This window comes from Triturus cristatus, chromosome 4_2, assembly GCF_964204655.1.
Source record: "Triturus cristatus chromosome 4_2, aTriCri1.1, whole genome shotgun sequence".
Taxonomy (NCBI): domain Eukaryota; kingdom Metazoa; phylum Chordata; class Amphibia; order Caudata; family Salamandridae; genus Triturus; species Triturus cristatus.
This window is the reverse complement of record NC_140586.1, coordinates 683,604,909-683,631,904: the sequence shown is the minus strand read 5'-3', so window position 1 is coordinate 683,631,904 and position 26,996 is coordinate 683,604,909. Positions and strand designations below refer to the sequence as shown.

The 26,996-nt window shown below is 43.4% G+C and overlaps 1 protein-coding gene across 1 annotated transcript in view; it reads right to left on the bottom strand.

Moving 5' to 3' along the window:
- The window catches only part of DAB1 (DAB adaptor protein 1), a 3,595,579-nt gene that overhangs the window by 2,797,530 nt on the left and 771,053 nt on the right, over positions 1-26,996 (bottom strand). Inside the window, exon 2 of the mRNA XM_085602501.1 lies at positions 4,288-4,375. The gene's annotated coding sequence lies outside the window, so the exon portion shown is untranslated. The remainder of the gene's footprint in view (positions 1-4,287; positions 4,376-26,996) is intronic.

Genomic DNA, 26,996 nt, shown 5'->3' with positions numbered 1-26,996 from the left:
CCTGAATCGAGTCAAGAGATATCCATCATATCCCTTGATACAGCATAAAAGATATGGTTGAATATCAAACGTGATCAGGGTCATTTGATGTTGAACTACCATCTCTTTGTTCATTTCCGAGGTAGCTCTAAGAGACTCTAAATGAGCTAAACAAATTAATTTGAGCTCCTTTCTAGGGATGGTACACATTTTCTCTGGTGTCAAATAATAATCAGAATGCCCTATGTCATTAAACTTTTCTCCCCTTTCTGAATGGTCAAAATGAGTCAATGGGTCATCGTTTTCTGTCATCAGGCCACAAGCCCCTAAGCCTGGTTTTGAGCATAGATTAACATTGAAACCCCCCCCCCAAATAGTAATCATTGGGGTACTCAATTTACTGATATCCTCGCTAAGTTGTCTTAGAATATCCCCCAAGTTTGCCTTCTCTACATGGTCTTGTTTTGTTAAGAATATAATAAGCTATTTTTATAAACCTGTGTGGAGGCTTTATGGCATGTATTCATTGTGCTACTATGTGTGTGTGTTGCACAAATACTTTACCCATTGCCTCTTTTGATAAGCCTGCCTGCTCTTTTAAAGCTACCAGAGGGTGAGCACAGGTTATCTCAGCTGTGTATCTAGCTTACCCTGACTAGATTGGAGGGTTCTACATGGCCTAGATGTATGCCTTAGCCAACCAGAAACCCCCTGTCTAACAATAAATCTGCGCCGAGCACAATAATACAGTCAAAATGTAAATATTTAAAGGACTCCCCAGCCATCGAATCAAAGTAGGCCTGCAAAGGAGCTTCGCAATGTATTCCAATTGAATACTTAAGTTACAAAAGACTACAGCTTGTAACATGCATGTGTTGTACTCTCACAATCAATAGTTTGCAACAAAATGGCTCTCATGTTTATTCCCTTTGTCCCAGTTCTTACCTGGACATCATATTAGTCCGCTCACTGATCATCAATAGAGGGACATACTTTATCACCACAACACTTAGGGGCTCATTACGATGGCAGACAGACTGGCTCCGTTCGCCACGGTGGTGTGAACCGGGACCGTCCGCCATGCATGTGGCGGTCCCGCATACACTATTATGATGGGACCACCCATGCAGCGGTCTTGTTCCGCACCGGTAACATTGCAGCGGTGGCTGCTGACAGCAGCACTGCCGCAATGCCAAAAAGAGCATGGTGTGCATTTTGATGCACTACGTGGCAGGCTCTACACTGTGCCTGCCACTTGGTGCAGTGAAATGTAGGGGGGTAACATGGGTACCCCCAGTGCACCCTCACCTCCCCCAACACAAGGGGGGCCCGCAACTGGCCCCCAAAACAAAACTTCACCTGCCTTTCAATGGCAGTTGAACCGCCACAGAAAGGCTGTCCGGAGACCTCATCACAATTTGGCAGACGGTGCCTTGCTAGGCACTGCCACCATTTTGTGGATGCAGCCCGCTCCGCCGGGCAATCGTAACGATTGCCTTTGGTAGTTCCGTGGTGGACGGGCTTTGCCACCGCGGTCTGAATCCCACCGCCATCGTAATATGGCGGTGGGATTATCGCGGTCCGTAGGGCCGGCGAACCTCGCCACCCGCCCGGCAGTGGCGATTCTTCCGCCATCATAATGAGCCCCTTAGTTATAAGTAGTTCCTGTGCTGCACGGTATCTCAGTCACCTGCACTCATATCCACATGGTCTTCCACCATTTCTTAGTGCAGTCTTCAGTTTAGTGATGCTCAGTTAAAATACTTCAATGCAAGCACAGGGTCAATGACAGTGGCTCTCGAGGCACTTGGCTGTGTTGTTTAGGTACCGAGTATGAGTCATGTATGTGCATGTATTTCTTTCATGGTGAAAATCATCAGGGTCTTTGACAAGAAGCCAATGTTTAACCTGCTGTGGTATCTCTGCCATGCTGCTCTTGAGTAAAATAATGAAATCACCATGGTGCGGCAACAGCACAGACATGCGTCTGGGCAGGGATGCAGCTTCCATTGGAGCAGTAGGTGCAGTGGCAATGGGGCACGAAGGCCTGAACGTCCCCTTGAACCCTGATTATTGCTGTATTTGACAGGTCAAACAGGAACACATTTCCTTCAATTCGCTAGGGCCCATGACACACAGCTATGCCTCTGTGCCTGGGCATTCATTAATTTTTATGGTTTAGCTTGACAGTGCAGCTGTCTCCAAACAACTATGTGAGCATCACTAGAGAGGGGCTTTGGCTCCATCCACATGTTGAGAGCCAGGAGTACATGTTTTGATTGGGCAGAAGTTGTATGCTTCCACAAAAAAGTGCTCAACCTCTGGCAAATGTGATAATTTTTCTCACTTATCCAACTGTCTGAGCTTGAATTCTCAGGGGCACATACATGACATTGCAATGCTATTAAAGTGTCTTAAATAATTTTTTTCTCCAGTACAAATGGGAGGAGGGAAGTCATTAACCTAAATGGATTTTTAGGTCTGGCTTGACATAATAACTCTCACCTGATTTTAACCAACACCAGTATTATTCTACAGTTCTTTGTTTCCATACAAGTACATATTACTTCCCATGCTTCTTACTTTTAATAATTCATATTACCATACATCATTACTTTAAAGCCAGACATATTGGCATTGCCAATGATTGTTGCATTTGTGGTTCCAAAACTTCTGCACAAATTAGTATGTGGGAAAATGTTAAACACTGCCAATAGTGCCTTTTTTCTATGGGCTAACACCAAACCACTAATAGGAGACAATGTACTTCGTTAAAAATAGCCACAACATTTTGACTTATTGGTTCTGCTTCCAGAGGAATATTACAAATAGAAATGACATGCAGATCTAACAATAGATTGCTTAGTTCGACATTGGTCCCCAACAAAATGTAGTGTTGTTCAACTAAATGTCATATATTAAACCTTTAGGGGCAGATTTATATCGGACTTGTGCCACTTTTACTCCGCCGTTGCGTCACTTTTGTGACGCAGCGGCGGCGTAAACCCTGCGCCATGTTGCGCCCCATTTACATCATGACTCATCTATGGAGATGCGTCACGGTGTAAAGCCCTGCGCCACATGAAACCTGCGTCAGGTTTCATGTGGGCGTTTCTACTCAGGGGGGCGTTCCGTCGCAGGAACGCCCCTGAAAAGTGACTCAGTGAAATCTATAAGATTTCACTGAGTCACTTTCCCAACGCTGATGCGTCAAAACCCTGCACCTGCTTGAAGCAGGCGTAAGGCTTGATGCACCATGTTAGGGATAGGAAAGGTTGGAACAGTGCTGGAGTTGCGTCGCGCTTGCGACGCAACTGCAGCACTGCGCCAACCTTACGCCGGCAGATGCGTCACGTATCTGCTTGTCCTTGCACCACGATGCACCGCATTGTAAATGCAGCGCATCTGCGGTGGCGCAAGGGCAAACTTGCGTGACGCATCTTCCCTAGCGCATCCATGGTGATTTGCAGGGATGCGCCAGGGAATATAAATCTGCCCCCCTGTTTTTTTTTATGTTAATAGTATTTGCAGTAAGTGGTTTAAAGTTATTATTTTACACATACTTGTATAGAATCGGCATACATATAGGAATCCAGTCGAAATGTTAATACACATGAAAGTAAAAATTTACAGTAGGACTAAGAGGTAAGCTAAATATTTTTCCTGATAGTTCGGGAAAGTTATGTGAAAATACTCGAAATTATGCATATAGCAGGAAATGTGGTTTGCCCGGTATCAGGTGAGACCTTTGGACAAGAGGGCATACCTTATGTACAAGACACACAAGATACTATCAGGAGACTAGTTCGATCAGAAAATGTATCTCTATTGAACCAGTCGCCCATGGGCAAATTGTTCAAAATGGGATTTGTGCCTATTTGGAGGAACAAAAACAGATGGCAAATTTCATTAAAATTGTGCAGCATCATTAAAATCTCGACCTAGCCTTGGGAGTGCTGGCACATCAGTGAGAGTAGGATCTGTGCTCATAGTACCCAGGCGATCTGCTTTTTGTGTCGCAAGCCGATAGTGAATATTGATAAAGGAGCACACAGGGGACCATACTTGAGATTCAAGTGTCTGATATCATTGGAAGTGAAACCAGGGTTTGAGAGTAGCAAAGGTGAGCGGTGGGAAATAAAAGCATAAATTATCTCTAGATCACCTCCAGAAACGTTGCTTAGTAGGATCCAGCCGCATTACAATTCGATGATATGTTAATAAATTAATCACTGAATTAAAAATCATGTAACACATGTAATCTAGAAATTCACATTTTATTTATTGAAATGTGCAAAATGTACTTACATTTTCATGAGTCACTGTTGACATTTTACCGGAATTGGCAATAGGTAATCCTTCTTGTGCAAGCATGCGGAGTTCATTTGATGAAAATCTGAAAAATAATTAGATTTGTGTAAGGTCATCCGTGGGATGGAGGCAAGAAAGAGAGAAGCCTGTTTAATTCGAAGTCTAGGCGTACGTGTAATTCACTGCTATGTTTAATTTCTGCAGAATTGTTTGTCAGATTAACAAATCGCCCCAGTGTGAAACTCCTTAACATTGTTTCAGCTTAATCTGATGTTTAGATGACCGAGCAGCTCTACACGAGCCTTTAGCTGCACGCATCGGGCCAACGATAGCCTGCCCCGGGCACAAATACAGCATCATAATGATTTAATTTCAATTCTGCAAAGGCGCAGTTCACTTTCAGGGTGCCATCTGTTCACTCAGCGCATTGTGGCACAGCACACATGGTGCGGCTTTCTGTCCCAGAAAGGTCAGAACCTGGAACTGCAGTGGCTAACTGAGTCCCTGCTTATGATGGAATGCTCAAACTTTTTGTACAAATGTATACAAATCTTGGGAAAAATATTAGAATAGCACTGCCAATGGATACGGAAATTGAGCTAAATTGACTAACATATTTGTAAAAGTAAGGGGAAAATCATAGCTCACTGAAAGAATTGCATGTCTGTATTGTGACGGGATAAGCTGTAAGCATTGAATATCTAAGTACATATTTTTGCTAGTATTTTGGTGAGCATGCACAAAGATAGATATACAGTAAATGTTTGTAGCAACAGAGTTCAAGTGGCAGCCTGTGAAGATCCACAGAAGCTATAGACGTGATGTGAGGTGTGGCCAAGCCCCCACGTTACCCAAAGAGGAATATACAGAAGCAAGCAAATTTCAAAATGGACAAACTATTACCCTTCCTAGCTTGCCTTGAGCATCAAGGTAATCCTTCGAGCAATGTCTTCCATGGAACAAACAACTCTACACAAATGTATGTAAATAAGGCTATAAGACAAATAACACAATGCAGAAAACTGAATGCGAAGCCCAACAGTAAAGTCAAAAATTAAAATATTAAAATGAAATTCAAAAGGCTTTGCACTGAAAAGTAATGGCAAATAGGGAGAGACATTCAGAAAAGGTCAAGTGTCCTCGGAAGGTCAGACCGTGATAAACACATGTGAATTGAATAAGCCCTGACTGCAGGTGGTCATAATGCGGTTTGTCATTAGGTCAGTTCAAGATTAAGGTACTCATTTACAAGAGGCCGACATCGTCAGGATAGTCACTTTTTATGACGCTCTGGTGGTGGCACAGGCCTCTCAATCATATCTAGGTTTTATGGGTTTGCATGGCCTCATAGATATGAAGTGAGATAAGGCAGCATAAAGCACTGTGTAGCCTTACTCTACATCAAGGAGGTGTTCCATGGGCATTACAGGGGGTTTTCCCACGCAACATCGTTTTGACACATTCCCAGATTTACAAGGATCTGTAAACCTGGGAATGCATCAAAACTGTGTGCCTCCCCCGGGGGAGGGATAACGAGGAGATATAACTTTATTTCTCCTTGTTTTTTCATCTTTCTATGTGTGCTGCATTTTGTAGCACACATAGAAAGAGGAAAATGTCACCATTGATTGTTTTTGTGGAGGAAGTAGTCCTTTCCTGCACAAAAACAATTGTGCCAACAACGCAGAGGGTGCCAGCATTGGCGCTAAGCACCAGTTTGAACAGGAATGGCTGTATTTCAATAATACGGCGCATTCCTGCCCTTTCCTTTTGATGCTGGGCAGCACAACAAGAAGTCTTGCGACGCTGTACTGCGCCAAAAAGTTGTAAATAATGCCCTTGGTCCATAACACTTGGACAGTGAAGACCCCCACATGCAGGCACTACCCAAGTGGAATTTAAAGTTGGTCAAATTAGGACAGTACAATTTGTTGCAGACCCCATGGTGCTGGAAAAGTTACCAAGAAATGTCAGGGAAAAGGACCTACATAATATAATTATTGCTAGAAAATAATAGTCTGCAGAATACCGCCATAACATAATTTTGAGAATATAATAGTCTACACCAAACCACCATAACAAATGTTTCATGAAAAAGCTCGAATAAATATTTTTGGGGGGGAGGAAATTTTATCGACATGCTAAGTTTTACATTGATAGAACTTAGTAAAGTTGAAATGGGTGCCACATTTGGAAAACTCTTAGTAAATGTATAACTTCACATACACCACAACCAAGTGCAGAGAAGGAGAGCATAATAGTGGGCTAATGGGTCAAGGAAGCCAACTGACGTGCATTCTCAGCCAGATCAGATGTAGAAGTTGGTCTGCTTAGCTTTGCAGAAAAGTCTCAAGTATGTCTTTTTCAGATACTGAAACATTTAGAGTGGCAAAGGGTGGTGCAGCATACTCATGAGTTTGGTCCTTAAATAAAAGCATGGGTCTGCTTCGCCCCAGTGTTTTTTAATCCAAATATGTGAAGGGTTTGTCTAGCAAAAAGCTAAATGTACAATTTAAAAATGGTTCTTCCCGGCGTGGGTTTGATGCCTGCGGTGAATGGCAGCGTTCTGCTGAGGCTCAGCGGGACGGGTCGAAGCGGCCGCACATTGCCGTTTTGTCTTTGGTTCTAGTGAGCGGTTTCTGATAGCGGGAGATGCGCTGACCTCCCTGACTTCATTTTCAGCATTTTTACAGCGTGCTGTGATGGAATACCTTTGTGTCAGCCCGATGTTTCTGGCACCCTGCTCACGGCTGCCATTTTGTTTCTGATGCTCCCCTCAGCAAAATTGCCAGTGAGAGGATTCCTACTTCCATGCATATATACTGCATATATACTGTTATTTCCCACTTCATTGTTCTGCATATGGGGGCCCTGCTAATACATACAACTTTACGCTGGATTTTTTCTTCTTTATGAGGTTGAGGTTGAGGTTGAATATACACCAGCTTACCCTTATGTGTTGCCCCTGTCAGGAGATGGTTTGAGAACCTGCTCGTGCGTCTCTCTCTCTTCTCTACGGCTCCTCTCTAAAACTGGACACTCACTTGTTGGGCACGTTGCTTAAAACTACTTTTTGCTTAAAAGGTTATTCAAAATCTTTTCTCACCTGACGTGGTTTTGAATTTGAGGGCGCACACCATAACTGAGCCTTGTTTCATTATTTCCTTGACTGTCATATGGGCAGACTAAAAAAACTTGGGTCCTCTATGTCACGTACCACGCACGTATTTATTAAAAATTCTAGAATCTTCTCTGAATTTTCTAAAATGGAAGATTCATTGACCTCCATCGCCAAGCTTGCACAGTCTTCCAAAACAGGTGCTTCTTTGGCTGGCAAAGTCATTACCAAAAGACTGAAGAAAGATCCACCTTCTCCACCAAAATCTTCCTCTCCTGTGTCTCTAGATGTCCTATTGGAAGAGATACGGGCGCTGCGCCCATTTATGGAAGATACGTCTACCAAATTGCAATTTTTGAATGAGCGCCTTACTACAGTCGAACAAAGTGTTTCTTCCTTCACATCTACAAATGAAAGAGTTAAACCGTTCAATCTCAAGTTTCATCGCTACAGCAACAGGTTGAGGATTTGGAAAATAGTAATAGAGGGAATAACCTCCGTATTTACGGCCTTCCGGAAGGTTCAGAGGGTTCAGATTCCTTATCCTTCTTCAAATCCTTCCTCCCTAAAATATTACATTTACCAGAAGGAACTTTGCTCAACATTCAACGCGCTCACAGACTCGGTCCTCAACACGCGGACACCTCCTCTTCTCGAAGACCAAGAGGGGTCATCATGTATTTCCTTGAATACACAGATCTTCTTAAAGTGCTTTCAGCAGCTAAATCTATTCAACCTATTTCATGGTCCGGTTCTACATTATTTATTGCTCAGGACTACGCCAAATCCACTGCTAACAGGCACAAAGAATGGTTTTACTTGAGACCTGATCTACGAGCTATGGGTGCCCGATATGGCCTTTTTCATCCCTGCCTCTTCAAGGTTACCTATAAAAACAAAACGACGACTTATGAAGAACCCGCCAAACTGCAGCGCTTCATTAACTCTTGCAAAATTGACTACATGGATGTCTCTGAAGCGTCCTCTTCTTAAAATGTTTGATTGGTTATTCCATTTCCTATGCAATTTCTCCTTTTGATTCTGCTGTTCCTGGGTTCTAAACATTTATTACTTAAATTTACAATATCTGTTCGCATATTGTCCATATTAATCGATCCATCTTGACATGTTATTATTGTATCTTGTATTTCATGTTTTTCTTCTTTTCTCTTTACTCTTATTATGATAACTGTATCACCCCTCTTCTTCGCAGGTCATTTGATGTTCACCTCCAATATATACCCTCACCCTTTGTGAATTAATGTGGTCTGTTCTCGCCCATGTTCCGTTGAGTTTGGACTTCCCTTTCATTCCACGTGGCCTCATCCCCCTGCCTCCTTGTGATGTCTTTCGATATAGGCATGTTGTTTTTTTTGATTGGTGTTCTTTGTTTACTTTTGTTCGCTAACTTTTTCTATTTCACATTCCTTTCTTTTATTGCTTATATCTCTTGTTTTCCTTCTTCCTGTTCCTTAATATGCACTTGCTTTTGGATTCACTTCTCTTACTTTTCCTTCTATATCCTATTTTCTGCTTTCATGGTTGGCATGTCATTTCCTCTATTTTACTCAGGTTCATGGTTTGTATAATCTCATACTTGTTTATTTTTGCAGTTATTTATATGACGATAAAGATCGTTTCATGGAATGTCAGAGGTCTGAATGGGCCCATCAACATCTCATATCAACAGTGGACAGTCTTTTTTAGACGCAGGCCAAAGTCCACAAGGTGAAGCAGGAGGAAAAACATCATCAACAAAACCCGTGGCAAAAGGAACACGCAGCCAGAAAGCCTTGTGATTAACATTTCTAAGTATAAACTGACGGAGTTCCAAATGAAAACCTTACAAAAGGGATCATCATTCGTTCCTACCCACTTCTCCAATCCTCTGGATGTAGAGATACGTTTTTTCAAATTCATGCGAACACTTAGATTGAAACACTTCTTCAATAACATTATGGAACCAGCACAGAGATCACAAGAAAGCACCTTAATGGGACTACGCAATAGAAGCACATTCATGGCTCCCATCAGCCACAAAGTGTTAGATGCATTTGAAGCCATCACCCTAAAGGAATTAAAAAAAGTCTCCAGTCAGAAAAAATCCAAGAATACCAACAGCACCCAAAAGGAACAAGCATTGAGACAAATCGCAGCCAAAAGTGAAATCACCATCCGTCAGGCGGACAAAGGAGGGGCAATGGTAATTATGGACTCTGATTTTTAGGAGAAAAACGTCCAAGAGCACATTCAGGATACCCACACACACATGATATTACCCTTTGATTCAACCAATGAATTTATGAAAATTTTACAGACCATCCTAAACAAAGCTATAGAAGAAGGCACAATCACGGCAGAAGACAAAAAATACCTCATCAAAACCAATCCAGCAATACCGTATATCTATATGATTCCCAAGATTCATAAACACGCCACAATTCCTCCGTTCAGACCTATCGTTTCAACCATCAATTCCATACACGAACCCATCGGTAGATACTTAGACAAACATCTACAACCACTTGTCCAATCTATGAGTACCTACATCAGAGACACCACAGACTTTCTCAACATACTCGAAACCACCCGAGGCAAAACCAATTCCGAAACCACACTGTGTACAATAGTCGTAAAAGCCTTATACACATCAATACCACACAACAAAGGCATGGAGGCAGTCGAATCCTTTTTGTTAACCAGCGATAAACCCTCTGATCTTAAAATCTTTTTAATGGAATTGGTCCACTTCACACTGTACCACAGTTATTTCAAATGGTCAAACAACAACTATTTACAGTTCTCCGGAACATCTATGGGCAATTGCGCTGCACCCACATATGCGAATCTATACATGCACAGATTTGAATTGGATCATATCTTAAACAAAGATGAGTGGAAACAACACCTGCTCCTATATAGGAGATACATCGACGATATATTCATACTATGGCAAGGATCCCCGGCAGATCTCCAAAATCACATTGATGATTTAAGTAAGGTCGATGAACACATTGAATTTACATCAACCATCAGCAAAAATCATATCTCCTTCCTTGACACCACCATAACTAATATCAATGAAACTCTCATCACCCAAGTACACGTCAAACCCACAGACCGCAACAACCTACTTCATTTTCACAGTTTCCATCAACCTTCCCTCAAAGAACATTTACCATACTCACAGTTGCTTAGATTAAAAAGAATATCCAGCACTGAGCAATTATACAAAGAGAGCAGAGACGCATGCATTGAAAAATTCAGAAGACGCAAATACCCAGAGCATATTCTAGACAACACAAGCAAAAAAGCAGACAAAATCTCACGATCCACGTTGTTGAGCATTAAACCGAAAAAGATCAAAGATAACAGAAGCGTGTTTATATCGAAAAATTCCTCTCAAAGCTACAGCATCAAAAAAAACATCTTAAGATATTGGCCTATGTTGGAAACCGAAACGGATTTTAAGCATATCTTTGACGCACCCCCAATATTCGCATACCAACGGTCAAGAAACCTCAAACAGATCCTCACTACCATGAAGAGTCCCAACGAATCAAACTACAAAGGAACTACTCCGTGTCTCAACTGTGGCAACTGAAACTCTATCATAAAGGGGAACATCATCCAACATCCTAGCAAAGGAACAAACATCAAATTAAAAGTAACGGCTACTTGCAACTGCCAAAAAGTTATTTACATGTTGAAATGCCCGTGTGGATTAGTTTATATCGGCAAGACAGAACGCAAAATACGCATCAGATTGAGTGAACACAAAAGCAACATCCGAACAAAAAACGCCAAATCTCACATTGCCAACCATTTTCATCTTCTGAACCACAACATCAGCCAACTGCGTTTTCTAATTCTGGAACAAGTACCTATCCTGAAAGGCCGAAACAACACACAATTCATGTTGCAAAGAGAAGTGTACTGGATAGACAAAATGGACTCCATCTGTCCGAAAGGACTTAATGAACGTTGTGATTTAAGTTATTTTTTGTGAAGCATGCCCCGGCATCCCCAGTTGAACGTGCATGCATTTATTGATTTTTTGACATCTTCATACATACTCTTTCACCCGGGTCATTTACTACGAACCCAGCTTTATTTTATGTTTCACCGTCTCAGCTCACTTTTTCACATCACCACACCACCCTTCTCACAACCACACACCACCCAAATCTAGTCCCTCTACCACCAATCTCTTAGATCTCCTCAACCTTCCCGGTATCCCACTTTTGCTGCCGTAATCCTTCAATTACACTTTTCTCCTCATTACTTCATACCAATTTCACATCATACTCTTCGCCGTCAAACACCTCTTGCAGTTTCACCTATCAGTTTTTTCACCACGCAGTTCATTACAATCTTATGTAGAACCCATTTGTCACCGCCGAACTCCACCCAGCGTGTTTACATTTTGTTTACACCCCCGCGCCGCACGGCCACCAGCTGCTGCGTGTGCTCCTCTGCCCTGCCTAGCTGCCTCGCTGCCTGTCGCGCTGCCGCTGACCACGCCCCCTCCTCCGAGAGGCGCGGTCCGTGCCTGCCTGCCGGCTGATCGTTTTGGTGCTAATTGTATTCCCTTGACTGTGTGACTTTGTGTTTTTTCTTTTCATTGTAACCGTGCCCGTGTTTTTGTTATAATTTTCTGGTAACTGTGCCCGTGTTTCGCTGTCTCCTCCCTGTCTGCCCGCCTACCTCGCCGAGCCCCGCTCACCCTCCCCGCTTCCCGCCACCGCCGCTTAGCCCCGCCCCTTTTTCCTTCTGTATCCCTCCCCGCTCCCGCCTCCCAGCTGCCCCGCCCACCCGCGCACTTGGCCTTATATGGCGACCGTGCGACGCAGGTGAGTGTGACCCACTTGTGGGACACCCCCGCGCCGCACGGCCACCAGCTGCTGCGTGTGCTCCTCTGCCCTGCCTAGCTGCCTCACTGCCTGTCGCGCTGCCGCTGACCACGCCCCCTCCTCCGAGAGGCACGGTCCGTGCCTGCCATCCGGCTGATCGTTTTGGTGCTAATTGTATTCCCTTGACTGTGTGACTTTGTGTTTTTTCTTTTCATTGTAACCGTGCCCGTGTTTTTGTTATAATTTTCTGGTAACTGTGCCCGTGTTTCGCTGTCTCCTCCCTGTCTGCCCGCCTACCTCGCCGAGCCCCGCTCACCCTCCCCGCTTCCCACCACCGCCGCTTAGCCCCACCCCTTTTTCCTTCTGTATCCCTCCCCGCTCCCGCCTCCCAGCTGCCCCGCCCACCCGCGCACTTGGCCTTATATGGCGACCGTGCGACGCAGGTGAGTGTGACCCACTTGTGGGACACCCCCGCGCCGCACGGCCACCAGCTGCTGCGTGTGCTCCTCTGCCCTGCCTAGCTGCCTCGCTGCCTGTCGCGCTGCCGCTGACCACGCCCCCTCCTCCTGTGGAAATATGGATTTTTCTGATCAGTTATGTCCCCTATCTTGGACCCCAACGGTTCCATGTATGAATCACAAGTACATGTATGTTCCCTCCAGTTCTAGTTATGAAGACGCAAACACATGTGCGTCCACCGCCAACATGTCCTTTGTCAGATCCGCCATGAACAGGCCGGATATTCCATTCTTAAGTATGAAAGGCCACCGGCTTTATATGGTTCACTTATGCCATTTTACAGTCCAGGCAAGTAGGCCCTGATTCTGTCATCGAACTCTTCTTGCCTTCTGCCTCTGAAAGCTCCAGTCTGAGCCTGCAACTGTGACCATGAACTTCTCTGCGCGGCTCACGAAGCCTGACATCAGCCTATTCTCTGCCAAGAACTGTATTTCACCTTCGAAATTATCTGCTCCGTTCCCTGCCCGATGCATTCCTGTCTAGTAGTTTAAGTAAACATTCTTCCAGCTACCGAGCAAAGGCTCGGCTTCTCTGTCCTCATGCAAGTAATTCATAGCCCTGTTACCATGGAAGGTTTCTGCCCCTTGCATCTCATATAGACACTTAGACACTTAGACGCTTGTGCACGCACACACAGTCAGTATAGAATAGATTTTGTCCAAGAGACTTCCCTTTGTGGATAACATAGTTCTTTAAACATGGGATGTTAGATATGATTTGGGATTAGGTTGACTTGACCCTCCAGACTTCTTGTCTCCACATGTAGAGCTAAATGTCAAGTCCCCTTCACCCCCTAGTTGCACGTCAATCACACGTCATGCTGCTGCGCACGCATCTATGCCAAGTATAATCTTATAGATCCACCTATATATGATATCATAACCAATTATGTTCCTTTTTACTCCTCATTACGCCCATTTTCGGTTACGCAGGTGAATCGTCATCTTCCTTATCAATTGTTACGCCTACCGCATTCGCTTCATTGTATTGTATGTTCTATAAAAGTCATTTCTTGTCAATAATGTATGTACTTCACTTCCTGAACCTTCGTGGTGACGGAACTTGGAGCAACCGATTATAATCGATCATTGGAATAAAGCCCATTCCGAACCTCTAATACCACGGATTCTGCCTCTTATTTACTGAGCTGTTTTATTATGTTTCTGTACCAAATTAAGTCCCGGTAATTAAATTATTTACCACACTCCGAGAGGCGCGGTCCGTGCCTGCCTGCCGGCTGATCGTTTTGGTGCTAATTGTATTCCCTTGACTGTGTGACTTTGTGTTTTTTCTTTTCATTGTAACCGTGCCCGTGTTTTTGTTATAATTTTCTGGTAACTGTGCCCGTGTTTCGCTGTCTCCTCCCTGTCTGCCCGCCTACCTCGCCGAGCCCCGCTCACCCTCCCCGCTTCCCGCCACCGCCGCTTAGCCCCGCCCCTTTTTCCTTCTGTATCCCTCCCCGCTCCCGCCTCCCAGCTGCCCCGCCCACCCGCGCACTTCGCCTTATATGGCGACCGTGCGAACGCGCAGCGGTCACGCGCAGCGGGCGCGCCGATTGTGCGCCGAAGGCGCGCCAAAGGTAAGCCCGTCTGCGCCCGTCCGCGACCGGATCGCGACCAGCGCCAGGACCCCTGGCCCACGAAGACCCCGACCTACCCGCCTGACGTACTCCGCCGCCACCCTCATCGCACTCAACACCGGCCGACTCCCAGACTGCCACCAAGCCACACCACGACTCACCCACGGACCTTTCAGCTGCCACGCCTGCAAGTTCTCCTGCATCCGGACCTGCCCCGCACCAGCAGCCGCCAAGCCAAACACCAGCAGCACCCACCTCAAGTGCATCCTGCTCAACACCCGCTCCGTCCACAGACACGCCGTGGAACTCTGGAACCTCCTAGACGCCACAGCCCCTGACGTTGCCTTCCTCACGGAGACCTGGATGAACGCCTCTTCAGCTCCCGACATCGCCATCGCCATCCCGGAGGGCTACAAGATCATCCGGAGGGACCGCAACGCCAACCAGATGGGAGGAGGCATCGCCATCATCCACAGGAACACCATCCGTCTCACGACCAGCACCGACAACTCCCTGACCACCGCCGAACACCTGCACTTCCAGATCCACACCGACCCAAACACCACCCTCAGAGGCACCCTGATCTACCGACCCCCGGGACCACGCACACAATTCAGCGAGGACATCGCCGACTTCGTCAGCCCGCATGCCCTCCCCTCCGCCAACTACATCCTCCTGGGGGACCTCAACTTCCACCTGGAGAACAACAACGACCGCAACACCAGCACCCTGCTCGACAACCTCGCCAATCTTGGACTCAAGCAGCTGGTATCCACCCCCACCCACCTCGCCGGACACACACTCGACGCCGTCTTCTCATCCTGCAAAGACATCGTCTTCAGCCACGCCACAGAGCTTCAATGGACGGACCACAGCTGCGTCCACTTCACCTTCAAGAGAACGACGACCCACCACCACCAACAACAGGCCGCCCGCAGAAGCTGGAACAAGATCACAGCAGACCAGCTCGCCACCTCCCTGAGCCAGCACCCCCCTGCCAGCTCAGCGAACCCCAGCCAGGCCGCCAACAACCTCACACAGTGGATCAGCAACTGCGCGGACGAACTCGCCCCGCTGAGGACCCCGCCCAGCAGACCCGCCAGCAAGAAAGCCCCGTGGTTCACCGACGAACTCAAGAGCTCCAAGAAGAACTGCCGAGCCCTCGAGAAAGTCTGGAGAAGGGATCCCACACCGGACAACAGGAACACCTTCAAGCTGGCCACCCGGAAACACCACCAGCTGATCCGCACCGCCAAGAAAACTGCTTTCAAGGACCGGCTGGACAACAACGCACACAACTGCAAGGAACTCTTCAACATCGTGAAAGAGCTCTCCAACCCCAGCGCAGAAAACAACGACATCACCCCATCGCAAGACCTCTGCAACTCCCTCGCCTCATACTTCCACAACAAGATCGCGGACATACACAATGGCTTCAGCAACCAACCAACGCACACCAAGACCGAACAACCACCCCTCACCACCACCCTCCAAGCCTGGACTCCGATCAGCACCGAAGACACCATCCGCACGATGAACTCCATCCACTCCGGATCACCGACCGACCCCTGCCCTCATCACGTCTTCAACAAGGCTGACGCTGTCATCGCACCCCACCTGCGAGACATCATCAACACATCCTTCGACACCGCCACCTTCCCTGAGAGCTGGAAGCACGCCGAACTCAGCGCGCTACTCAAGAAACCCACAGCGGACCCCACCGAACTCAAGAACTACCGCCCCATCTCGCTCCTCCCGTTTCCAGCCAAAGTCATCGAGAAGACCGTCAACAAGCAGATGGCCGCCTTCCTCGAAACAAATGGATCCCTCGACCCCTCACAGTCCGGCTTCCGAGCCAATCACAGCACCGAGACCGCCCTCATCGCCGCCACCGATGACATTCGAGCCCTGATGGACAACGGAGAAACAGCGGCCCTCATCCTCCTAGACCTCTCCGCAGCATTCGACACTGTCTGCCACCGCACCCTAGTACAGCGCCTCAGCAACGTCGGAATCCAGGACAAGGTGCTGGAATGGATCATCTCCTTCCTCGACGGAAGAACACAGAGAGTCCGTCTACCACCGTACAAGTCAGAGGCCACCGATGTCATCTGCGGCGTCCCTCAAGGATCCTCGCTGAGCCCCACCCTCTTCAACGTCTACATGAGCCCCCTCGCGGCCATCGCACGGCAACACAACCTCAACATAATCTCCTACGCCGACGACACCCAGCTGATCCTCTCCCTGACCAACGACCCCGCCGCCGCCAGAGCCAACCTACACGAAGGGATGAAGGACATAGCCGAGTGGATGACGACCAGCCGCCTGAAGCTGAACTCGGACAAGACGGAGGTCCTCATCCTGGGCTCCTCACCCTCCGCCTGGGACGACTCCTGGTGGCCTCCCGCCCTGGGCACCGCACTCAAACCGACAGACCATGCACGCAACCTGGGCTTCATCCTGGACTCCTCCCTCTCCATGACCAGGCAAGTCAACGCCGTCTCCTCGGCGTGCTTCAACATCCTACGCATGCTACGGAAGATCTTCTGGTGGATCCCCACCGAGACCAGGAGGACCGTCACCCAGGCCCTCGTCACCAGCCGACTGGACTACGGCAACGCCCTCTACGCCGGCACCACCGCCAAGCTCCAGAAGAGACTCCAGCGGATCCAGAACGCCTCAGCCAGACTCATCCTCGACATCCCACCAACCAGCCACATCTCCGGACATCTGAGAGACCTTCACTGGCTCCCCGTCAACAAAAGAATCACCTTCCGCCTCCTCACCCACGCACACAAAGCCCTACACGACCAAGGCCCGAGCTACCTCAACAGCCGAGTCAACTTCTACGCTCCCAAACGCCACCTCCGATCAGCCAACCTCGCCCTCGCCGCCGTCCCCCGCATCCGAAGAGCGACTACAGGAGGAAGGTCCTTCTCCTACCTGGCCGCCAAGACCTGGAACTCCCTCCCGACCGACCTGCGCCTGACCCAAGACCACCTCTCCTTCAGGAAGAAGCTGAAGACATGGCTGTTCGAGCAGTAGCGGCACCCCCCCACCCCCAGCGCCTTGAGACCCTACGGGTATGTAGTGCGCTCTATAAATGTCACTGATTGATTGATAATATTCATCAGAATCCCCAGCTTTATTTCACTTTCTTTAGTCACATTTATTTAAATCCAACTCTTTACTCTCATTTCATTTAAATAGCACACCCGCGTAGTCGAACTACGAGTCTTTTTTCTCTGTAGTTCACTACAAGCTCGCCCAGAACACCATCATTACTTCCGGGTCACAGGGGCTCTTATTATCCAGTTCCGTTAACGCCATCCGATACACAGCACCCGGACGACACTCGCTAGATGACATCCAATGCACCAAAAGGTTTTAAGTAAGTTACTTTCACCCTATGATTATTCTGTGGCTAGTCCACGACGTAAGTTGTTGAAGCGTCATGTTATACCACTCTATTTTTTTCACAGATATCTGTGAATTCCGAATTCTCCAACACGCATCTTGTAAGCATGGCTCATTCTCCACCCGTTTTATTAAGTACGGCGGATCACGTAGATACCAGCCACATTTCACATTACTGGCTTTTTCCGTAACAACACGTGAGTCTCTAACCACCGATGTTCACCGTACTTACACACCATGCCCCTGCACGGTACATCAACCGAACGGCTATTCGTTTCACATTACGCACATAGTTTCCCGGCACCCGTTTACTCCAGCACCTTTTCTGTCACCCCGAGTTATAACCACACGGTAATCGCCGATGGTTTTAAATTTTCGGACCAACTAACACCCTTGTTTACCGATCTACTGATCGCACCACACGCATTAGTAAATTATGTATCCACTCATGGTGCACTCGTCTAACATCACACCTTTTTGCATAAATTTCAAGTTCTCGTATCTACTGACACCCTGTTTCCTCATTTACAGCACATCAGCTCCTGATGAAGGGCTTTCATGCCCGAAATGCATTGGGCACTGGACACTTTGAATGAATATTAATTCAAAGCATTTAGAAGCGTCTCTTAATGAAAATATTGGGTATGGATTAACCTCACGAGAAATAAAAAGACATTCAAACCTAACAGCATCTGAAAAATCCTTTACTGCTACAAAAATTGTTTAACTCATTTTCCGAGTGCAAAAGGGAGACACTCTCTAAGTTTAAGGGAGTGTGACTACATTCTACGATCATCCTCATACTCAGGAGGACTTACCTAATTGCACCACCAACCGGATTACCACACTCATTACCATATCCAACCAAGGAGTGCGTCACCCTGTTCATTTAATATACAGAGGTCTGAATTCCCCCATCAAAAGACAGCGTGTCCTTACCCATCTCTCTAAACTAGAAGCTGACATTGCTCTTATACAGGAATCTCATTTAACGGCTACTGAATCTATGAAATTGAAAAGAGGTTGGGTTGGAGATATTTTCTTATCACCGGGGGATGGTAAACGTAATGGTGTAATAACACTTTGTCATAAATCGCTTGGTGTTAAATTGCTTTACCAGCTCACAGATGAAGAAGGGAGGTGGGTATTTACTAAGTTACTGATTAGGAATGCTCCAGTTTCTTGTTTAACATTTTGCCCCTACTATTGGCGATCCTTCATTTTGGTTATCCCTTTCCCAACAACTCTCATCGTGCATTGACAAGCATTTTATCTTAGCAGGGGACTGCACCCAAATTGTAGATCCCTTTATTGATCAGCACTCGTCAATCTCTTTTAAGCCACATAAAGCGCATAACATGCTTCTTCAAACTCTCCAGCAATATAAACTCATAGATGCTTGGAGACTTTGTAATCCTACCACAAGAGAATATACTGTCTACTCTCCAGCCCATCAGACCCAATCCCAAATTGATTATGTTTTTGTTTCTCACCCTATTTCTCAATCACTACGAGGTGCAGAAATTGGCTACATTTTTATTGTGGACCATGCTCCTATCTTTATCTAATTATATTCAGCTCCTCGACCGCATACTCCTAGGAGATGGAGGTTTAACAACTCACTCCTTTTAGATCCCAAATTTACCTCTTCCTTCTCTTTCATTAATATTTTTCCTTAAATCAATCTGACTCACTTCTTTTCATGTAGTTTGTGATGCCTTCAAAGCTGCTGCACGAGATTTCATTATTGGTTTCGTTTCTAGAAAACGTAAAAATTCTCGCAAACATACCGATGATTTGTTGGCTGAGATAAAGAGACTGGATCATTTATATTACACCACTAAATCCAAGCAATGTCAATCCCAACTTATTAAGGCAAAGTTTCGATTTAATTAGGAATCGACTGAAAATGCATCACTTTATTTGTTCAAATCTAGTGCTAAGTTCTACGGTGGTCAAAACAATGCGGGTAAGCTTTTGGCTAATTATTTAAAAGTTCAACATAACAAGTTAGATATTGATTGTATTATGGATTAACAAAATACCTTGCAAACAAGTGATTCAGCAATATCAAATTAACTTCTTGTCTTTTATAAATCACTGTACTCCCCTGAAATGATTCCATCACACTCCCATAGTACATAGTTTCTCAACAGCACTCATTGTACTCATGACACTCCAATAGACTTTACTCCCTTGGAAGCAGATATCTCTCCACAGGAACTTTTTACCGCTTTGCTTTCTTTAAAGAAGGGCAAAGCTCCTGGACCGGATGGATTCACAATGGAATTTTGCTTCTCTACTTCTTCCCAAATTTCTTGTCCATTTTAATTAATTCTCCCATTTGAATGAATCCTCTGGTTCCTTCTTAGAAGCTCTAATATGGCTCATTCCTAAGGAAGGCAAAGATTTAAAGTTTTGTAATAATTATAGGCCTATCTCCCTTGTCAACTTAGATTATAAAAAACTTTCTAAGGCATTGGCTTTACGTTTAGAGATTTTCCTTCCCAAATTACTGGGTGTAGAACAGTCTGGGTTTGTAAAAGACCATCTTATTTCCGACAACACTCGCCTATTTTTTGTTATCCTTTCTAAATCTTCTCATCTATCTCACTCTTTAGCTGCTATAGCTTTAGATGAAGAGAAAGTTTTTAATAGAATTAGTTGATCATACCTCTTCCAGGTGCTTAAATGGTTTGGTTTTGGCCCAAAGATCATCTCTTTGATTTCGATTCTCTATTCCAATCCACGTGCCGCCACCTTTGTTAATGGCATAACTTTTTCCTATTGCGATCTGAAGAGAGGTGGGCATCAGGGCTGCCCCTTATCTTCATTTCTTTTTAACTTAGCTTTAGAACCTTTTTTATCCAGAATACGTCGGAACAGTCATATAATGGGATTTGAAGTAAATTACACTCATTTTAAGTTGGCTGCATATGCTGATGATATCTTATTATTCGTATCGAATCCACATTCCTCTATCCCAGCTTTTCTTAATGAGGTGGAACTTTTTGCTTCTGTCTCCGGTTACAAGTTAAATAAAGATAAATCTGAAATATTGCCTTTAATTAACTATACTTTTAAAGACGATGTTAATGTGTACAATTTCTCCTAGAACTCTCAACATATTAAATATTTAAGACTCTTTTTCACCCCATCACTTTCTTCTACACTCTCTTTATGTCTGGTAAAATGCATACAACAAATATCCACCCAGACAACCAAGTGGCATCCCCTATATCTCTCCTGGTGGGGTCGCTTGGATACTATTAAAATGATGCTCTCTCCTATTATTTTATACACTCTCTCAAATATTCCTGCTCCCATTCCTTTAAAAAAAATTACATAATTAAATTCTTTATTTTCATCCTTTTTGTGGAATAACAAAAAGTCTTGTATGTCACTGTTCCAATTAACAAAGCCCCAAATCCGAAGGTGGAGTGAATTGTCATGATTTTCTTAATTATCATAAATCCTTCCTACTTCTTCAAGCTTCTTGATGGCTTGATGACTCTTTGTTAGATTGTCCTTGCTGGGTAGATCTTGCGCGTATATCTCTCTCTCCTTTCTTGTTTCAAGAATATCTTTCTTTCACTCGTAGACCACCAACTTTATCTACCACTATTATTAAATACACTTGTAAACTCCTGGACTTTGGCTCATCTCTACTTCCTAATGATCCTGCCTCCTTCCTAGATTCTCCTTTATGGCATAACAAAGCTTTATTAATTAGTAAGAAACCTTTTTATTGGAAATCTTGGAGACAAAGAGGTCTAATTTGGGTCTGTCAACTTTTTTCTCAGAATACTGGTATATCCTTCTCCAGAGCTAGCATCCTCGTTGACCTACCTCCATCTTTTCAGTCTAAATACAACCTCCTTTGCCAAGCTATCCTCAATGCTTACACCCAGGTTTCCTCCCACTCTTCTGTCGGCTCACCGCCTACTAACACTTGACATGATTTCTTGCGATCTTCTCCCAAAGCCTCCGCTATTTCTACTCATCTATGTCTTTCATCCTCAGATCGAGAAAAAACTAAGGTGAAACTTGCATGAGAAAAAGACTTTGAGATAGAGTGGCCTATTCTTATGTGGAATAAAATTGGGACTAAGATTAGAAAATCTTCTAGAGCTGCAAACACCACTCAAACATTGTTTTTCATCTACAATAGGCTCTTACTCCATCCGGTCCTGTTACATAGGAGGCACTCTGACACACCTGACATTTGTTGGTCCTGCTTTTCACCAACCGCTGATTTGAAACAGCTTCTTTTCACCTGTCCACCTGTACATAACTTTTGGAAACTCATTTGTTCTCAGATTAACTCCATTTTTGTTCTGGTTTTTCTTTCTTTATTATTCTCTTATTTTTAGGAAGCCTGTCACCTATTTGGGAAAATTCCACACCTAATTTAAACAATATTGATTTACTATTAGCTGTAGCATTTCAACAAATTACTAAACATTGGAAAGATTTGAATCAATTATCCTTTCAAGTATGGTGGTGTGCTGTATGCTACAACCATAGACTTGACACAGTTTTTATTCATGCCATTCATTTTGCTATAAAACGCTTGACTCTATGGTCACCAGTCACAATGTTTATTGCTGCTAGTGCTAAGCGTTCCTTTTCCTTAACACCTATTCAACAAGACATTCCTCAACCTCCGTGACATTCCTCCCCCTTTCCAAAACATATTGTCATATCTTTGTTTGCTTTATCCCCATATACACTGCAACTATATTATCTTAATGTTTATAATATTATCTGGTTATATTGCCATTCAGATACAGCCATGATTATATGATATTTTATTTTCATTATATTTTTGTTTAATCAATTCTATAGTATATGTACCATGTTCTTCATATTTTGTATCCCCTTATCCCTTGGTTTTCAATAAACTTCTTTCTTTAAACTTAAAAAATGGTTCTTCCCAGCAATTTTTGATATGGATTCTTTCAAGATCGGTTTCACAGACTCAAGTCCTCTTGAAATCATGTCCAGACCGATTACACATCCATCAGGACTTACCACTCTTTCCAGTAGCAAACAATTTATTTGAGAACAACCTATGCAGCCTTCAGTAATCCAAACTGTTTAGAAGCAAATTTCCCAAAAGATGACTGTCCCCATCAAAGTATCGAAAAAAGAGGAAGATACCCTGTTTCTAAGAAAATGGACAGGGTAGCACTGTAGAAAAAACAAAAGTCCCTAATCAAAAGTGTAAAGTTTTGGGCACCAATGCTCCGTGAATAAGATCAAAACTCAATATGAATCATGTGCTGAAAAAGCCTACAGAATGCAGCGAGACTATACATCAAGTTTCATTAAACCTATCAGTATGCAGTAAATATCAATAAGGTACACTGAGGAAATGATTAATATATAAATGTAGGATTTATTTTATCATTAAAAAAATCATTACATTTCATACATGATTAGAAACATCTCCTCATCCGAGAGGTTACAATATTATAGATTTTTTTAATTGCACTTTAAAATAAATAACAGGAAAACTTAAAACAGTCAGGAAAACTTAAAACAGTCAACACGGCGTTTCGGTGAGATGTAACTCCTTCACCTTCTTCAGGCCAGAGTTTTCAAAAAAAGTCTAAATAGCAGAAAACATTTTATTAAGACACAGATATATACCTTCAAAGCCATTGACAGAAAAATATACCAGGCTTCTACATTGTAGCGCTATATAGGAGCAAATGCATACTGAAAAGATACGGGCTGACCCTCTAAATTAAATCAAAGATCAGCTATAAAATAAACAACTCTAAATTTAACAACACATGATCCATAAAGTAAGAGGGGTAGAAAATACTGATGGGACCCATCTATTCAGAATTCATAGAGATCAAGGTTTTTCATAAAATTTAGTCACTTGATTGTAATGGAAGGCGGAAGCTCATCCGAAAGAAAAAGATAACCTAAAATACATGAAAGGTGGTATTCAGGTAAAAAATTTACTCTCATGGTTGACTTACTTTATCCTTAAATGTGAACTATGGCATACCACTAAGTTAGTACATAGTCCTTGTATTAGTTCGTTAGAGCCACCGGAAATATGAATTAAATTTCTAGGTTGCTTAAAAATATAAGCCTAAATATTAATGAAAGAAAAAATGATCAATCAGTTTGTTCCAATGATGCAATTTTTACCCAAACGGTACAGATACAAGGATTTTATTGGCTTACCGATTGGAAACTGAAATGTGCATAGCCCAAAAGTGTACCGTGACTTTCAGCTTTAATTTTGCGAGATCGCCGTGTTACACATTGACAATAATCTAATTTAAAAAAAACAAAGCGCATGATAGTATTGTTTTAGGGATAATCGCCAAAAACTTTTTGTACTATTTTGATAGAATATAACATTCAATTACCTTGTCCAGACGCTTAGGATTGATACTGGATTATTTAAAATAAAATCTGCAATTTCAAAAGGGCCATGATGTTAATGAATGAATTTTAATTGTGGCTAAATTGTACATTAGTTATAACTACCCAGAGATTGCTATCATTCTCGTAGTATTGTATCCTGTATACGGGGCAAGTAACAATAAAGTTTAGTATATATCTTTATCTAGAGATCACCAGATTTCGGAATGTGTCTATCGTGATACAATTGACTAAATAAGGGAAGACGTTGTATGCCACCTATTTAAATTGCAGGAGTACTGGCAATTTGAACGTTTATGCCTCCAGTCCAGATTGCACAGGTAATGGCAGTTTTAGTTTATTAGATGGTCGGGAAACGTTACATAAAATAAAGTTAATCAACGTGCCGACACTAAACGCTGTCAGTTGAATGATGCTCTTGTACTAAAAAATAGTCGCTCCGTCTCAAAAGACGTGTCGAGTTGAAAGTTACAAAAATCGACACGATATTCTCCCCCCATATGGAGTAACAATTTTAAAAAACAGAAACCCTTTATGCTAGGCTATTATGTAAATTGATAAACGCTCTTATCATTAAGCGGATAAAACCAAATAAAGAGATTTAAAAGCGATATAACTTGCCATTTTTTTAATTAAAAACGGCACCATATTGTTACAAAAAGTAACACCTATAATTATCAATTTTTCTACATCGAAACACAGAACCCATGTGCCTCTGGGCTTCTATTTCCCAGCATGCATGCACAAGGGTAGCCATGTTGAAATTATTTTTGTTGTACCTTGTTGAAATCATTCAACGATTGATGCTCTGGAGATTTAACATTGGTTTTACAATAGATTTAAAGATGGGTTCCAGTAGCATAACCTTCACTAAATGCGGAGCACTGTGCACAACAATAAGAGTTCAGTAACTTTGTAATGCCTATGTAAAATAAACAAGTGGAAATAAAAGGGGAAAACAATTAGAAAAAAGACCATGTTTACCCATAAGTTTCTGACAATGAATGGAGCTACTTTTGTGGTAGATGTGCACATTGTGCACTGGCAAAATGCTATCACTCACACTGAGTGGGGTCCATATCTGAAATGGCTGACCTATTGTCCTATGCTGTGATGGGCAGAAGCAATACATGAATGACAACATAACAGGCCAATGGATGAAGAGGGCTATCTGAAAGGCTCCTATTTATTTATGTACATGCATATATTTTTAAGACTTTTTCGGTAAGCATTATTTATTAATATTATTATTATTATTATTAATATTATTATTAGCATTGTTGTTGCAATTTCCATTTGCGGTGCATAACTGTTACAAGAAGATGATGCCCTGGCACTAAAAACAAAAGGTTATGGCTAATACTAGACCTATACATTTGGAATGCAAGCATTGGTGTGCTGTATCACATAATGGTAAATAACACGTTTTCAACAAAGGCATATTTTCGAAATATATTATGTGTTCTGAAGCAATGGCAACCACGGAGGAAATTAAAAATAAATTTAAGGTGATTGCCACATCTTGATAATGTGAGGTATCAGACTATTTCCACAACAAAAGCATAATCTAACAAATTATTTCAGCAAGAGTAGAAGGGACTTGGAGGAGCTCAAAAAAAGTTTCTAAGAGGAAAAACTTCACTTTATGTAATGGAGAAGATGCTTAGTGGAACTGGGACTTCCTGTACCATGAAATATTTAGGTAAGCGTGCGTCGAGCAATTGTGTGTTATATTTAACATTGTTTCACACAATGTTAAGCAGTGATTTATGTGCAGGGACAGTGATCATAGCCTGATTTCTAAGCACACTTTGTTTTTCAATAATTATTTTTGGAAAAATGTAGACATACTGCGAAATTTCACCCTTAGGTGGCCAAGTATTTACTGAACAAATTAACAAAAACAATGAGTTTTTATGGTGAAAATGTTAAGGCCTAAATTAAAAAATGGCAGCAGGCCCCGACCTGTGTTCCCATGATCAGTGGCATAAGAATTCCATGAAAGATATTTTGGATATGGCCACTGGACCTTTATCATGAGGTCTGCATTCTATGTTTTTGAGACTATCTACATTTTAGCCAGAGCCAAGTAGTACAAGGTATTCAGTGTCACTTAATCTGTGAAAACACATCACTGTTTTTCCCTCTATCTCTGTAATATCATTTTCAAAGAATATAACCTCTCTTTCGACATCTAGAGTGGTTTGCTGGGCGATGATTCAAATCCTGGCAGGTAAGTCATTCAATTTTTAGAAAAACACAAAAATGAGCACCATTATATTGTATAATAATAAATGTAAAACTAAAGAGGCTTATTCACAACAGGCATTTTGGAGAATTTAAACTGACTTCCTCCAGGATTGTTTATGCGCTAATGCAGGCCCTTGTGTGTTGGCCCAAAAGCATCTAAAATGGGCATGTTCAAGGAATATTCATATACAATTAGTTTTAAAAAGGAAAAAGCGGTGCCCTGCCGCTTTTTGCTTTTACAAATAGGGAGTTTGACTTTTTGTGGTTGGTTCATAAAGGCAAGTACATTAAGAGTGCACTAGTAGTACTTCTGCAGATGCACATAAATAATTTAACAGTAGTAGTACACATTGCTTTCAATTCATAAATACAGTCAACAAACAAATCACAAATAAAAATAACAGTTAAAAGCAGTGAAATACGAAGATGTACAACAAATTAGATTCCCTGTATAGTTCATCCGGACCCTGCTTGTTTCTGTACTTGACTGGGGCAACTACATAAGGGGTTATATGGCAGCCTTTCCGTTCCCTCTGCCAACGTTTAGCATGGCAGACCA